This window comes from Marmota flaviventris, chromosome 4 (genome assembly GCF_047511675.1).
Source record: "Marmota flaviventris isolate mMarFla1 chromosome 4, mMarFla1.hap1, whole genome shotgun sequence".
In the NCBI taxonomy this organism is placed as follows: domain Eukaryota; kingdom Metazoa; phylum Chordata; class Mammalia; order Rodentia; family Sciuridae; genus Marmota; species Marmota flaviventris.
In genome coordinates, this window is record NC_092501.1 from 114,443,226 (window position 1) to 114,460,435 (window position 17,210).

General features: G+C 37.6%; 2 pseudogenes; both read left to right on the forward strand.

Moving 5' to 3' along the window:
* The first annotated feature begins 420 nt into the window (after nt 1–420).
* LOC117794979 (ER membrane protein complex subunit 4 pseudogene) lies at nt 421–2,666 on the forward strand (annotated as a pseudogene).
* Nucleotides 2,667–8,602: 5,936 nt separating this feature from the next.
* LOC114094911 (aldehyde dehydrogenase, mitochondrial-like) lies at nt 8,603–13,097 on the forward strand (annotated as a pseudogene).
* The last annotated feature ends 4,113 nt before the right edge of the window (nt 13,098–17,210 follow it).

Consider the following 17,210-nt stretch of genomic DNA (forward strand, 5'->3'; position numbering starts at 1 on the left):
CTGTATCCCATCAACTTGGGAGGCTGGGGCAGGAGGAATACAAATTTGAGGCCAGCTGTAGCAACTTTGGGAGACCCTCAGCAACTTAAAGAGACCCTATCTCAAAATAAAACATTAAAAGTACTGGGGATGTAGCTCAGTGGAAAAGTATCCCTAGATTCAATCCCCAATACAAAATAATAATAATAATAATATTTTAAATTAAACATTATAGCAAAAAAGAAAATTAACATACACACAGAGAGAGGGAAAAAACTGTGCCAAAATGTTTACAAAACTTGAATGCTAAAGGTATAAATTTCTTATATTAACACTTCAACTTTTATTCTATGTTTGAATTATTTCATTATAAAAAGTGAAGGAAAATAACAAAACTTTCAATGGAATCAGATCACTCTTGCTCCAAAACAGTCTAGCAGTATGAACTGGGGTAAGTTACTAACCTTTCTAAATCAGTTTTCTCATATCTAAAATGCAGCTAACCATTTTACATATCAGCATGGATTATTGTGCACATCAAATTGGATAGAACATATAAAGCATGAAGCAGATTCTGGCTACTTAAGAAAAATAAAGAAAATGTTAGTATTATTTTATTTTAAAAGTACTTATGTGAAGTGATGTGGTATTTAAAATATACAACTCATTTCCATGACCATGCCAAACTAGATGTCTAGATAGTTCTTTTGATACAGACCACCTAAAAATAATTTTTAAAACCCTTATTTTTTTTTTTTTTTTTTTTAGCATTTTAACCTCATTGGTGAACTGACTGGCAAACTAAAGGAAACGTGTTTAGACCAGAAAAATTTAAAAAGTAAAAAGTGTGTTTTCAGAGAAGTAGGAAAACTGGAAATTCAGCATTGCTCTAAGGATATATCCCAATCTCAGGTGGTTTCAAACTTGAGGTTTAATGGGTCCTGTCACCGAGGAGAACAGGATACAAAGCCTGGGGTTTCGAGAGTACAGAATTTTAGAAGAGACAATTGAATGAGCTTGGGCTTTCATAAGGCAGCCACATCAGTAAGTGATCTAAAGAAAAGCTCTGCTAAATAAAGAAAAGCTCTGCTGAATAAAGTGAGGTGGGGAAGACACTGTTCATCTCTGCCTCCTCTCTGAGTTCAGCTCAGAGTCAAGCCCACATTCACAAGTATTTAGAACCAGAAGTTATATCCCCATGGGGTCCATAACCCCAAACTAAAATTTATTTCTAAATAGACTTAAGTTGGTAGTATCCTATAGCACCTGGCAGAAGCAAACAAAATCCTACATTTCCAATATGCTTTGATAAGTATAATATTTGGGAAAACTGGATATCCATATACAAAAGAATAAAATTGGACTCTTGTCTTACACCATGTACAAAAATAAACTCAAAATGGATTAAAAACCTAAACATAAAATCTACAACTAAGGAAACTCCTAGAAGAAAATATAGGGGGAAATCAGCATGAGGGTGTGTCTAGGCAAACATTTTTTTTTAGATTTAGCCCCCAAAATCACAGGCAACAAAAGCCAATTCAGACAGATGGGATAACATCAGAATTAAAAGCTTCTACACAGCAAAGAAAATAATTACAGAGTGAAGAGACAACCTAAGACTAAGAGAAAATATTTTTATTCAGTATATCTGATAAAAGATTAGTATCCAAAATATAACATGAAACTTAAACAATTCAATAGGACTGGGGTTGTAGCTCAGTGGTACAGCACTTGCCTCGCAGGCACAAAGTTCCATGTTCAATCCACAGCACCACAAAGAGAGAAAGGGGTGGGTGGTGAGGGGAAAGGGAAGAGGGGAAAAATCTATTCTATAGGAAAAAAAAATGAATAATCCTACTTAAAAATGAGTAAAGGACCCAAATAGACTTTTCTCAAAAGAAGATATTTGAACATCTAACTGATGAAAAATCCTTGATATCACTAATCATTAGGGAAATGCAAATGAAAACCACAAAGAAATATCACTTCACACCTGTTAGAATGGCCATTATCAAAAAGTACTAGTGTGGATAAGGAATAAAAGGGCATCCTTGTACCCTGTTGGTGGGAATGTAAATGAGTACAGCCCATTACAGAAAACAGCTTGAGAGTCCAAACACTGGTTGGGTAGTGTTTGGGGACCGAGATAGGAGCTTGCTCCACATGAGCACCTTGGCGCCCTCAGGAAGCAGCCATTGTAGAACCTCCCCACCCCAGTGGTTGAGCTGAGCCTGCCTAGAAGAGGCTGCAGGGGTCCAGGTGTCCAAGGCCTTGGTCAGGAACACTCACTATACCCAGTCCATTACTTGGACATGCAGGTACTGGATACCAGTGTGCAGGAGACAGGATCCTGGTGAAGGGCTGTGATGTGGCCTTGAGTCCCCTCAGACAGATTCCCAGGAACCTCTGCATCATGTTCATAGCAGGAAATGCCATCTCCACCTTCCCTACTCGGGTGGTGTGTATGATGGCCTGGTGACCCATCCAAGCACATAGGACCTTTTCATTCACTTTCAAGATGCTAGAGAGTTCAAGCCAGAAGTTTCTTCAGGGTTTGGTTTTTCTTGTTGGGAACCTAAGGTGTTTGGCATGGGCTGTTTCCAAGTGACAATCTATGGGGCAGGTTAGCCTTCACTGAGCCCCCTGAGAGAATGGGGTTCAATGGTGGAGGACGGCTTTTGTGAACCTGAGAAAGAAGCACTTAGTGCCTAAATATTTGGGCCTCATTTAAATCCTTCTTTAAGCCCAGTGGCTCCTAAGTATCACTCTTAATTGCTCACATTGAAAAGATCCAAAAAGCTCTTTTTCCATGGTGGGGAGACAAATCCTAGGAGGAAAAGTGTACATATTATTACAAACAAAAAAAGAAACTATTCCATAATCCCTGACTGAAATTAATGTAGAAAACGTTTCCAGTACAGAGCAAAACAAAATCAGAACTCTGTGTAAACAAAAGAATTGTTGCTGCTAAATCAAGAGCCATAGTAGCATCTCCATTCAATAAATGAAATGATGGAGAACAAGTTCCTCTTAAATCTATTTGCCTTAATATTTCACTTCTATGTAACACAAGTTGGGACATAAAAAGATCTGTTGGAGACACTTGTGTAAGATGTGAGAAACTAACACTGGATTCAAGTTAAACATGATGGAAAGAAAAATAAACCAGAAAAAAAATGTTAAGAAAAAAAGAACAAACAGTTTGTAGGTGCCTCAAAAAACTAGAAGTAGAGAATTGCCATATAATGCAGCAATTACACTTCTGGGTATTTAATCAAAAGAATGTCTGCCCATCCATATTTACTACAGTTCTGTTCCCAACAGTCAGATTATACGATCAGTCTTAATCAGCCCATCAGCAGATGAGTGGAGAAAGAAAACATGGCATATATACACAATGGAATACTATTCAGCCTTAAAAATAAAGAAATTGTCATTTTCCAAAACATAAATGGAATTGGAGAATATTATACTAAGTAACATAAGCCAAACAGAGAAATATCTTTATGTGGGGAATCCAGAAAAAAAAAAAATGAACTCAGAGAGCAGATAGTGGATTGTAGATTATCAGATGCCAGAGGCTAGAAGGATGGGGAGATGATTATCAAGAGCTACAAAGTTTTAGACCTATTATCATCATCAGGCATGGTGCCACATAACTGTAATTCTAGCAACTCTGAAGTCTGAGACAGGAAGATTTCAAGTTCAAAACCAGTCTCAGCAACTTAGCAAAGCCCTGTCTCAAAATAAATATAAAAAGAGCTAGGGATATATCTCAGTAGTACAATGCACCCTGGATTGAATCTTGAGTACAAAAAGAAATTTTAAAAATTAAAAAAAAAACACTGTTGCACAGTATGGTAAATAAATTACATGAAATACTGTACATGTCAATGTTGCTTAGAGGATAGATCTTGAATAGTCTCAATACAAAATTATCAAATATTTGAGGTGATGGATGACTTTGTTGGTTTAATTTGGTCATTCCACATTATATTAAAATCATGACATTACTTTGAACATAAATATGTACATCTATAATTGTTAATATACAATTGTTAAAAACTATGTGGGCTGGGGCTGTAGTTCAGTGGTAAAGCAATCCCTCTTCTGAGAAGACACCCAAAGGAGATAAATTCACCACCTTTTAAAAACATCTACACTCCTAGGTTCATTGCAGCATTTTTCATAATATTCAAGATATAGAAACAACCTAAATGCTTATCAGTGGACAAACGGATAAAGAAAATAGGGTATCTATATGAAAGTGAGTGAAAAATTATTCAGTCTTTAAGAATGAGTTCTTGCCAATTATCACAACATGGATGGACCTGGAGAAAATTGTGCTAAGTGAAATAAACCAGATGTTATAGATATATATTGCATGATCTCACCTTGTTTGTGGAATTTTTTAAGTCCAAATATACAGAGAAAGAGAATGAAATGTGATTACCATAGATGGAAGTGTGAAGATAAAACAGATGTAAGTTAAAAGATACAAAGTAGCAGGTACAAAGGATGAATCAGTCTAGAGATTTAATACACAACATGAGGATTAAAGTTAAATTATATTAGAGATATTTGTTAAATAAGTAGATTTTTGTAACTATATGGGCTGGGCTATAGCTCAGTGGCCAGCCTCATTAATTTAGTGCTTGCCTTGCATGTGTGAGGCACTAGGTTTGATCTGCACCAACACATAAAAATAAATAAAGATCTTGTGTGTCTATCTACAAATTAAAAAACCTAAAAAAGCAACTCTGTGATAGATATGTTAATCCATGTCACTATAGTAATCATTTTACTATTTATACATATTTCATGATATCATGTAAATTTCAAATATACTTAACAAAATTTATTTTGTTTTTTTAAGAAGACATTTGACTTATTAAGGAAAAAAACTGACACAGAGTCACACCAAAAGTTCTTTTCAGCAAAAGGACTGTCACAAAACCTTTTTATGGGAGTGTATGGTAATTGTGCTTAGAGACCTGAATATCCTGAAATTCTTACCATTAACCTTGTGATTCTTCCATTTATGTATTTTACAAACAAGGCTTTTTGAACTAATTTCTATTCTACATTTGTGAAGTAAGCATAGGGATCCTGTAGAAAGGACTTCATGCAGAAGGGTATGTTGGCAAATGTAAACACAGATTTTGTTGAACAAATAAATCCATAAATTCCTAGAAGCAGAATCTTGTCTTACCACCATTAAAATGTTTCATTAAAACAAGATTAATAAAGGTAATTTTTACATCCTTAAAAAATTATTATGAATTATTGCTGAATTTTATCAAGTATTTTTCTTGCATCTACAAGTATGCTTTTATACTTTTGTCCCCTTTTCATTTAGTAAATTTCAAATATTTATTTCCAAATGATAAAACAATCTCCATTACTGAAATGAGCTCAAATTGATTATTACATATTATTCTCCTTTATATCTTGCTTAATTCACTTACTAACTTTAAGAAATTTTCATCTATGTTCATGAAAGAAATTGACCTAACAGTGGCCCATGCCTGTAATCTCAGCAACACAGGAGACTGAGGCAGGAAGATTTCAAGTTCAAGGCCAGCCTCATTAATTTAGTAAGTCCTTCAGCAACCCGTCTCAAAATAAAAAATTAAAAGCTCAGTGGTAAAGTGCCCCTGGGTTCAACTTCAGCCAAAAAAAAAGCAAAATCCAGCAAAAAAAGAGATTGACCTAAGTTCACCTTTTACATTGGAAATTTTTACATGTTTTTTCTTCTACTTAAACTCGAATTATCATTACTTTTATCCATGAAATTTTATTTTGGTCTAACAGATGAATATGCTTAAATATATTTAGTGACTACTCTCATATCTCTCTGTAATATCTAAGCCATTGAAATAGAAATATATGTCTACTTCCTGCAAGGCTCCAGGTATTTACAAATTCTTGTAAGTTAGATATCATCATATTTACTAGTGGCACAGAATCAAATAATAAAATATGCTGATATCTTGATAGATAATCATATGTAAACGTAAAATTTTAGTAGAAACCTATTTAATGAAATGATAAAAAAAATAAAAATAGTAATATCCAAAAAATTTAGATAGTTCTCATTCTCTAAAGATGTTTCAGTTATTCCAACTGATTTCTCTGTTGTCTTCATAAAGTTCTACGAAGTTGAAAAGGTAAAGGTAAAAACTTCTTGATTCTTCAGAACACAGGCAGTACTGGTCCAGCCACTGCCAGGCTCACCCCTTCTGTCAGGGAAAAAACATGGAACTACCAAAAACGTGTTAGAACTGCCACAAACCCTTGTAATCATCTATATGAACTATAAAATATGCTATTATTTTATTCTCAAATTTTCATAAAAAAAGATTAAGATCTTTTACTACCATAGCCATCTGGTCTGTGCCCTGACTTCAGTCACATTGTTTACACTCTGACTCTGCTTTCTGGAATAAAAGATTAATACTCACTCATTTGAATGCCTGCAAGACCCCAGGCATACTTGTAAGAAGTAGCTGGTTTAATCTTCACTTCATTCCATGATGGAAGGTACTGTCAACATCCTCAATCACTATACATGAATTCAAACATGTTTATTGCCTCCCAAACTTTATATTTTAGAAGAAGCTGAAGCCTATATTAACTTTTTCACTGCTATGACCAAAAAAAAAAAAAAAAGAACAATTTTAGAGGTGAAAAATTTATTTGGCTCACCATTACAGAGATCTCATTTTACACAGGGCCCACTCCACAGCTCTGGGCCCAAAGTAAAACAGAACATGATGGCAGAAGACTGTAGTGGAGGAAACCAGCTCAGGACATGGCAACAAGGAAACAGAGAGCGACAAAATACAAAGGCATGCCCCCAGTGACCTACCTGCTCTAGGTACACCCTACCTGCTTAGAGTTACCACCCAGTTAGTCCATATCAATGGATTAATCCACTGATTAGCTCACACTTTATGCTCCAATCAATTCATTTCTGAAAATTCTTCCATTGTCTCATACATAAGCTTTTGGGGGACATTTCATATCTAAACCATAACAGAGCCTCACATACAAATAGTGTGTTTTAGCCAACTCAAGTTGTGCCTGGTGGATCCTGTCTTTACTAATTAATTTTGGTGAACATACTAAAATTCACAAAAACTAAAAAAATAAATATTGGAAAAAATGAGTTAATCCCTCCCCCAACAAAGACTGAGCACATAAATGATCTCTCACAAAAAGATAAAGAAAAATGAGAAATGCAAGCCAACTTCTAAGAAAATAAACTCTATATTGCAAAGCATTCCAAATGTTATATAGAGTATATGGAATAAAATCAGAAAGATTCCAGAAAGCTTGCTGTATGCTAGGAAAAAAAATTAAAAAGGATACAACATCTGGATACATAAAACTAAGTTTATATTTCCTTCTTTTTCATTTTTCTCTCTTTTTTTCTCTCTCTTTTTCCCCAAACAGTCACACCTAAAACAGATTGAACTTAAAGCTTTCACAGAAGGTACAAGAACCACAACAGTTTGTTGACAGAAGAGCCATAGCCTCTGGGGCAGAAGACTCTCTCTCACTTGCACTTAACCTCTAAGCCTGGCTTCTAGTAGTACCAAGTCCATAACTCACAGTTTATAGTGGTTCTTAAACTTAGGTAATGTTTAAAATCACCTGAGATACCTTCTTAACTATCCTTCCAATGCCAAAGAGTCTATTTAGCTAGTCTGTGATGGATTCTGGGAACCAACAGTTTTATACAAATCCCCAGAAGATTTTAATGTGCACCTGGAACTTGAGAATGGCTACATTAGACCTAAGCCTGTGGTGGGTCTCAGCACTGCAGCAGAGTCATGCTTGGAGGCTTATCACTACCTTGAATGGCTGAAATCAAGAAGCTGAAGCAATTCCCTGCATTCTTGCAGACCACCTTTCCTGCCCAGAGTGCAGCACCTGCTGGGAAATGTAGCTGTGGGTCAAACCGGCTGACAACTTATTTCAGACTTACCTGCTTTAGTATAACCTTCTTTGGGGGTCCATAAAACAGTACGGATTTCCTGGCTGTAACTTTGAATTAAACAAGGGGAAGGCAACAAAAGGGAAAACTGAGTGCCTAATATGTGTTAGGCATTACATTTATTTTGCTTTTAATCCTTACAGCAATCCTATGAGTTTTCTGTTTGTCAAAAAAACAGAGGCTCAGGGGCATTTTTTTTTCCCCAAGGTCACAGGCTACTAAGAGGAACACTGGGGTGTTGATGCAATCTGTCTTTTACTGTACCATACTGCCCCCTAGGGCTTCAGGAGCCTATCGCAGGTATGGAAGTTAAAGAGAATTTGAAATAACAAGGCAACTGGCTTGACATCTCCCCTGGTGGACTTAATTGGCTGTGATTTGCTCTTTCCTCCCAACACTTACAACCTTTTTGTGGGTACCACTGGCTTGGCAAGGAAATCTTGCTGCCTTTGTTAATTGCCAGTTCATGTGCTTTCAGCTAATTGCCATTACAAGCAAGCTTAGGCAAGGCCAAGACATTCCCAATATTTTTTAATCCACTGCAGAGCCCCAAATTGCCTTACAGCAGTATTTCTCAAACTGTAATGTATGTATGAATCACCTGTGAACCCCGTCAAAATGCAGAGTCTAATTCAGAGGATCTGGGTGGAACCTGAGATCCTGCACTTTCTAACAAGCAACCAGAGGATGCCACTGCCGCTGGAGAGAGGATCAGACAGTGAATTGCAAGGAGCTCATTATTCTACAAAATGGCTTGTTAAGCTGTACTTGAAGAACAAGCAGCTGTGGGTATGGCTTGATAAATCACATTTTGCCATAGATTTCATTTTTAAAATTTAAAATAAAGTGTCTCCATGTTACATACAACCAAGCTAACAAGACTATCTAGTCATTCCTTTCCTGCTCAATGAATCTTTGTAAACTAATCAGTTGATAGGACATCTTTATCTTTTTTGGGTGGGGGGGGGCAGTGTAGGGAGGTACCAGGGATTGAACTCACATTGGCACTCAACCACTAAGCCACATCCCCAGCCCTGTTTTGTATTTTACTTATAGACAGGGTCTCACTGAGTTTCTTAGTGCCTCACTTTTGCAGAGCCTGGCTTTGAACTTGCAATCCCCCTGCTTCAGATTTCCACTGGGATTATAGGCGTGTGCCACCATGCCTAGCTAGTTGATAGGGTATCTTAACATGAAAATAAAGCACCTAAAAATACAGTTGGATTTCTTATTTAATAACACAAAAGGACATTAACAGGTTATTCTATGGTTTTTCAAATTAAGCATGGCAATCTATTCCTCCCACTACTGCTCCTGTTAGCACTAAGGCCCCCCTTATCTGTGACCACAATGTCCTTCGGGCTGCCAGCTGGATGCTTCCAATAAGAAACTGATGGATCATTCTATTGATGTTCTCTGGACTGAGCACAACCATTAAAAACACCAGCCTCAGGGGAAGCAGACCTGAGTTCAAGCTCCTGCTGACATTTTATTTCTGAAGGTTAATTTCTTGCCTAGTACTACCCTAAAGCCAGGCTTGAAACTTTGATACAATCCAAAAACAGTCCAAACTGCAATATACTAACAAGAAATATATTCACATACCATAGAGTAGGTTTTCTCATTCATAACAATAACCAATGATTTTGTGTTGAAACTCAAAAGAATACTTGACACAATAAAACTTCATAAATACTCCTTAAACACTGTGGTTTGAAGAAGATATCTCTGTCCAGTGTTCACTTTTGGGTCTCCTCACACTTGGCACACACACAACCTGCCATTGGGCTTTATACAGATGTAACTTTATCCTGTTGGTGGCCTCAACTTCCTCAGTTATCAAAAGGGATGGACGATACCTTCCCTGGATGTCTTCATGAAGATTAAACACACGTCTCCCTCCAAGAGTCCTGACAGCCCCCAGTCACCCTTCTTTTTTATAGACTGTTTCCCTCCAGGAAGCCCCCAAACTCTATCTTACCACTCTTGTTCAAACCCCCATCTTCCCTTATCTCTTTCCTTTCTAGAGAACTTTACTTATCTCCTGGTTTTTCTTTTTTTTTTATTTTAGTCAGTTTTATTTTCTCTGTGATCAAAAGGCTTTACAATAACAATTTTATAGGGTGAAAAATTTATTTGGTACTCAGAGATTTAGAGATCTCAGTCCATATATGGTTAACTTCATTGTCGTGCCCAAGGTCATGGCAAAAGTGTGTGGAGGAGGAAAGCAGCTCAGGATCTGGCAATCAGGAAGGAGAGAGAGAGAGAGAGAGAGAGAGAGAGAGAGAGAGAGAGAGAGAGAGAGAATATGAGAGGGAGCACAATCTGCAGATCAGGAAAAAAATATAAGCCCCAAGGAATGCTCCCAGTGACCAGTTACATCTTACCTGCCTACAGTTACTGCCCAATTAATCCAGATCCGTGGATTACTGATCAGGTTAAGGCTCTCATAACACGATCATTTTATCTCTAAACTTTTTTGCATTGTCTCACACAAGAGTTTTGTGGAACACTTCATACATAAATCATAACAGTAATAAAGAAGGGAAAATTATTCAACCTTCACCTGAGAAAGGATAGCAAAATATTCAACATTTACAATGAGAAATTAAAAAACTAATATGTCAGAAAATAAACCCAATCTTAAATGGAATTTTTGACAGTGGAGTTATAAATAATTAATAAGTAAGTTTACACTTGCCCAATTTTCTAAATGTTTTTGTGATGTGAATAAACAGTTGGTCCTTCTGTCAACAAGTCAAGCCCAGTTTAGTTCTCTGTAAATGGCAAAATTAGGTGGGCAGATATTAACAAATCCTCTTAACTGGACTTTTTTCCCAGACTCCCTTCACAGACAGGAAAAAAAAAATCAAAGGTGTTACCAACATTTAGATGACATTTGAGAAATAATACAGTGACCAGTACTTCAAATTGTCAGAAATACTGTTTGAGTTGGCCTGAAACTTATATCTCCCTATATTCATTTAAAAAAATGTATATAAAAACACACAAGAAAGTGCTCTGCCCCATCAAATGTAGGTGATGCACTTGAAACACACTCAAGACCCCTCCTAAATGAATTTGTATTATTACCTCACATAGGGGTTTCTTTAAAGAGTGAAAGAAATGTCACACACACACACACACATATTTTAATTTCAGATGTTAAAACTTTGTAGATATTCAATAAATATCCCATTCAATTAATCTGGGTGGCTATTTCCATCCAGGAGGCACAGGGAAAAGAGTGAGAGGGGTTTAGTTCACATATTCATTGACTTTATTAAAAAAAAAAAAAAAAACTCTGACCACAGCAAACATTTTATATGTCAGACAACTTTCTTAGCTCTTATAGTCTTTCAAAATCTTAGGAGAGGAGGTGTCAAATTCTAAAACAGTTGTCCATGTACGACGAAATTGCATTCACTGGAAGAGAAAGAAAACAATGATAAGAACAGAAATATTCTTATAGAAAGCCCCATCACTGAAAAATAAAGGAAAAAATAATCATACAAAAAAGATCAAGTCATACCACCAAACAACAGACACTAAGATAGCAATGTTTAAAAAAGCTACAAAAGATACCTGAAACCAAACCTTACTGAAGGAAAAGGAGGGGAGAGGGGAAACGATGATTTTTAATTCAGCAAAATTTATCTTATAAATTTATATTTTAGATAGGCAAAGTAGAGATCTTTATCAAAGGGGAAATTTTACTAAAATGAAATTCATATGTAATCTATCCAACTAAGTAAAGTTATAGTGATTATTAGCAGACAAAATCCACAGCAAGATGTCAGTGCTAATTAAGTCTGTGGCAATCTGAAAACAAAAGAGAAAGCCAAGAGGACCAGCGACCAGTACAGGAGTCTGAGCACCGCTAGCTGCCCACCCTGCTGTGGGCCCTCTGCCGCAGGATTTTATGCACCAGCCTGCTGGCAACCACTGGCCAGTCTGGGGAGTCTGATCTCAGCAACCACCACCCAAGCGGTACAGTCTCCCAACCAGTTGCCCAAGGTCTTCAACAACCAGATCTTCATAAACAATGAGTGGCAGGACTAACACCATCAGCAAGAAAACATTCCCCATTGTCAATCCATCCACTAGAGAGGTCATCTGTCAGGTAGTAGAAAGGGACAAAAAAGACGTGGACAGTAAAAGCTTTCCGGGCCACCTTCCAGCCGGGCTTGCCTTGGTGCAGCAAGGAAGTCTCTGACAGGGGCCAGCTGATCTATGCCTGGCTGAAGGTTAGCCACCTAATCCAAGTTGCTAGGGGGAACAGCAACCTCAAGACAGTGACCATGGAGCTGGAGGGAAAGAGCCCCAACATCAGCATGTCGGACGCTGATGTGTACTAAACAGTGGAACAGGCCCACTTTGCCCTGTTCTTCAACCAGGACCAGTGCTGTTGCACCTGCTCCCAAACCTTCACGCAGGAGGACACAGAGTTTGTGAAGAGCAGGATCATCCAGGCCAAGTCTTGGGTGGTGGGGAACCTTTTTGACAGACAAACAGAGAAGGGGCCACAGGTAGATGAAATTCAGTTCAAGAAGATCCTTGGCTACATCCAGTCAGGGAAGCAAGAGGGGGGTGAAGCTGCTGTGTGGTGGTGGGGCCCCTGCAGAGCTCAGCTATTTCATTCAGCCCACTGTGTGTGGAGATGTGCAAGATGACATGACCATCGCAAAAGGAAGAGATCTCTGGGCCTGTGGTGCAAATCCTGAAGTTCAAGACCATAGACGAAGTCTTCAGGACAGCTAACAATTCCAAGTATGGGCTGGCTGCAGCTGTGTTCACAAAAAATCTGGACAAGCCCTTCAGTTGACCATGCGGGTCAACTGCTGTGATGTGTTCAGTGCCCAGTCCCCGTTAGGGCTATAAGATGTCAGGCAGTAATCAGGAACTGGGTGAGTTCGGGCTGCAAGCCTCCACAGAAGTAAGGACTGTCACAAAGTTCCTCAGAAGAATTCATAAAGAACCATTCATCTTCCTTCCTCATCCAGAGCCGGAGAGTCCCCCGAGATCATCAAGATTTCCAAGAACAATCTTTGCACATGAGAGGCTCAAAGGAGAAATCCCTCCCACAAAATCTCTCCAATCAAGCAAGTCCTAGAATTCTAACTGATAAAGAGGGTGGGCTGGTGGGGTGAAACACAGTGTGGAAAGCCTGTTTTAAACTGCAACAATACTGCTGGCTTTCAGGGAGATTGCTTAAAAAAAGAGATTCATGTTTTATCTTCTGTCTCTGGTACACTTCTTAACTTGCCTTTATTGGAGAAGAAAATCCAACTGCTAACACCCTGCTTCTTTGTATCCAGAACTAACACACATTTAAAAAGTGAGTAACTCTCAAAAAAAAAAAAAAAAAAGAGAGAGAGAGAGAGAGAGAGTAAGCAAGAAAAGATGAAAGACAGTTTATATTACATAGTTGCTAATCGATAAAATCTCCTTTTCTATTTTCCCTAAAACTTAAGAATTCAACTAGCAATTGCCCTTAATATACTCACTGAAAATTTATTCAATATTCCTTTAATTAGGTTACACACAATAAAACCTATGGGCTACAGTGAACATATTCAAAATGAAGATGCTTATTACAAAAGCCTATTATATGTAATTACATTGCTCAGGCCAGTAAGAATGGGAATCAAGGTGATTTCCACATTCTATATATACATGGGAAATACCACATGTCCAGGAGGCTTCTGAGGAATGTGTTTTATACCATGTGCAGCCTAAGGCCCGTGAGAACTCCTTGGCCAGTGTGCTCAGTACAGCTTTGTTTGCCCTCCACATTGAGGCATAGGAAGGTCTCACAAATTTCATGACAAAGCTCAGGAATGTCTTCTTTTTGTTTTGTTTTTTCCACCCAAATTTACATGCACACCACCCCATTAATTACTTCCTTAGAGTTGTAACTTTGACATGCCACTTCCTGTTGGAGACCTTTGAAATCTATTGGAAAACTTTATCAAATCTCAAGCCAAGAAAGCATTGGTTAAGTATCATTAAGAAATGTTTTGTTTTTTTTGTTCATTCATATTTGCTATTGAAAAACAAAACAAAAGCAAATGTTACTACTAGTAATGCAAGTGCATGATCAATGTGAATTGAAAGCAAAAACTAAAAATATCATTCTGTCTCAATCTAGTCCTAAGTAAGGAGAAGGAATCATACCTTTGACCTCAGAAAGGCTCTCTTGACCCCAGATTACATTAAATTTTAAAGATTCCAGAAAACCATTCCTATTACAACACATCACATTCCACATTCTCTACATCTTGACTGATGCTTGAAATTCCACAATTAGAGTTCCTGGCCTTGCCTTTAAGTTGTCCTCCACAGAAATGCAGATAGAAAGGCAATGCCATTTAGCCTTAGCAGTTAGTTGTATACTCACATGTTCTAAGCTTTCCTGGGAGCTGTTTTTTGCAGCTGGCAACACAGGAAGATTTGAGGAGAGCAGGAAGACCATTGCCTGGGAAAAAAGCAAGAAGGACATTACTAAGGACACTGGAAGCAAACTGACCACTTCACAAGTTTACTTAAGGTTTCAGTAGGGGAAATTTTGTGCAAATGAAATTGTAAATGAACAAAAACAATTGAAGTAGATAAGCCCAGACAAGTGAATTAAGGTAAGCGAATTAAACATATTTCTCAAAAGTATGAATGCCAACAAGTATATGAAAAAAATGTTCAACATCTTTAGCTGTCAGTGAAGTGAAAATAAAAACTACACTGAGAGTTTCTCTCTCTCAAGTTAGAATGGCAGTCCTCAAGAATGTAAATAATAATAAATGCTGCTGAGGATGTAGAAAAGGAACACTTGTATGTATTTATGGAGTTATATATTAGTACAACCACTTTGGAAAGCAGTAGGGAGGTTCCTCAAAAGACTAGGAATGGAAAGACCATATGACCCAGTTCTACCACTTCTCAGTATTTACCCCCCAAAAAAGCCAGCATACTGTAGCAATGCATGCACAACTATTTATAGTAGCACAATTCACAATAGCCACATTATAGAATCAACCTAGGTGTCCACCAGTAGATTAACTGGTAAAGCAAATGTGTTGTATATATACAATATGGTTTTCTTCAACCATAAAGAAAAATGAAATTATCTCATTTGCAGAAAAATTAAATTGGAGAGCAAAATAAGCCAGATTCAGAAAGTCAAGATATATATATATATATATATATATATATATATATATATATATATATGGAAGATAGAAGGAAAAAGAAAAACAGGAATCTCAAGAAAAAAAGAAGTGAGACCAGTTGGGTAGAGGAAGAGGATCAGGGTAGAGTAAAGGGGAGGGCAACAGGAGATAGTGAGAAATGAAATTGATCAAATTATGTTATGTGCATGTTTAACATCCCACAATGAAACCTGCTATTCTGTAAAACCATTATGCACCAGTAAAATTTTTTAGAAAAAAAAATATTCTGGGGGAAAAATTGTACCTGTAGTGAGCATAGTTTTTTTCTTGTCATTATTCCTTAACCAATACTGTATAACAACTACCTACATAGTATTTACATTACATTAAATATTATAAAAATAAAAAAATAGGTAAACAGAGACCTGCTCTCTTGATTTTACAGATGGAGTCAGGCTCTGCCTACTGTACTTGTCCTCAATCTCAGAGACATGGCAGAGGGAGGTTAAGTTCCAGGAATGATGATCTGAAATGATGCTCTTGCCCAATGGAAGTTGCTATTGTAAAAGAGATCTTCTCAGAACCATTCTGTCTCTTAAATCTATGTGGAAGAGTTAATTTCTGAGGTTAATTTCTGGATAGGTGATTGGGAGCATGAATATAGGAAATAAAGGTCAGATAGTTTGTGTTTTTCAACCAGATCCTTTGTGCTATCTTGGCTTTCAAACAACTAACTTAAGCCAAATGGGTCAGGGAGCCTCACCGACCCTCTTGGTTTAAGCATGAATAGTGACACTGCTTGAAAGCTGTAGAAACCTGATATTTTCTCCTCTTCATCTCTGACTGCCGCTTCTATCTTGCTGCAGGTGGGTTTTTCTAAGTGCATGTGAGGCAATGAACACTGTATCAACTGCTAGTTTATGTCTCATTTGTTCGTGAAACAAGTCAAACCAATTTCAAATCCAAGTTTTCTAGGAAGTACCTTGCTTGGTCCACCTTGAATTAAGGACCCCTTCCCCTATCAGAATAATCCAGCTGACAACTCTGCAGTAGCCAGGGCAAATTTCAGCAAAGGAGATCAAGATGATGGGCAAACTAACAATAGTAGTCCAGAATCCTTTCTTGGAAACCTCTGCCCCGATATAGTGAGGAAGTACTGGAACCAGTTTGTAACAAAGCACTAGAGCCAGCTCTGCTCATCACATCCTAGTTCTGTATTCAGCAATATCATAGTTTTATTCAGCTTCTTTTGCTGCTATGATTAAAAGGACCTGACCAGAACAATTGTAGAAGAGGAAAAGTTTATTTGGGGACCCACAGTTTCAGAGGTCTTAGTCCATGGAAGGCCGGCTCCATTCCTTGGGGCCTGAGGTGAGACTGAACATCATGGCAGAAAAGTGTGGCAGAAGGAACCAGGTCACATGATGATAGGAAGCAGAGAGAAACTCCACTGACCAGATACCCCAGAGCCACGCTCCCAGTGAACCACTTCCTCCAGCCTCCAGTTACCACTCAGTTAATCTCATCAGGGTTTAATACACTGATTAGGTTGAGGCTATAATTCAATCATTTCTCCTCCAAACCTTCTTACATTGTCTCACACATGAGCTTTTGGGGACACCTCACATCCAAACCATTAAGAGCTTGAACTCAACCATGATAGAAGTATTTATATACTATGAAAACTGGCATATGCTATTTATCAGGGCTTTTTTTTTTTTTCTTTTTCAGACAGCCAATTTACTAGCACACCACTGTAACATAAGTCTCTATGATTTGTGTTTGGAGATCACCACAGCATCTAGCCATGCACTGTGAAGTACTGCAGAAACCTTGGTATTCTCTTCCTCATAAATATAATCTTCTAAAAGGAAGTCAGTGGACATTTGTCCAGGTAGTTTAAGAAAGACATGCATTATTATGGATCAAGTACACCATATTTCTGATTCCACACAAAGATTCTGCTCACTATATTTGTTGTAAAGCTAGACATAGATCAGAAAATTAGCCACATCCATGGCAAAATTTTAGAAAGACAATAGTAGATGGAGAAATCTAAC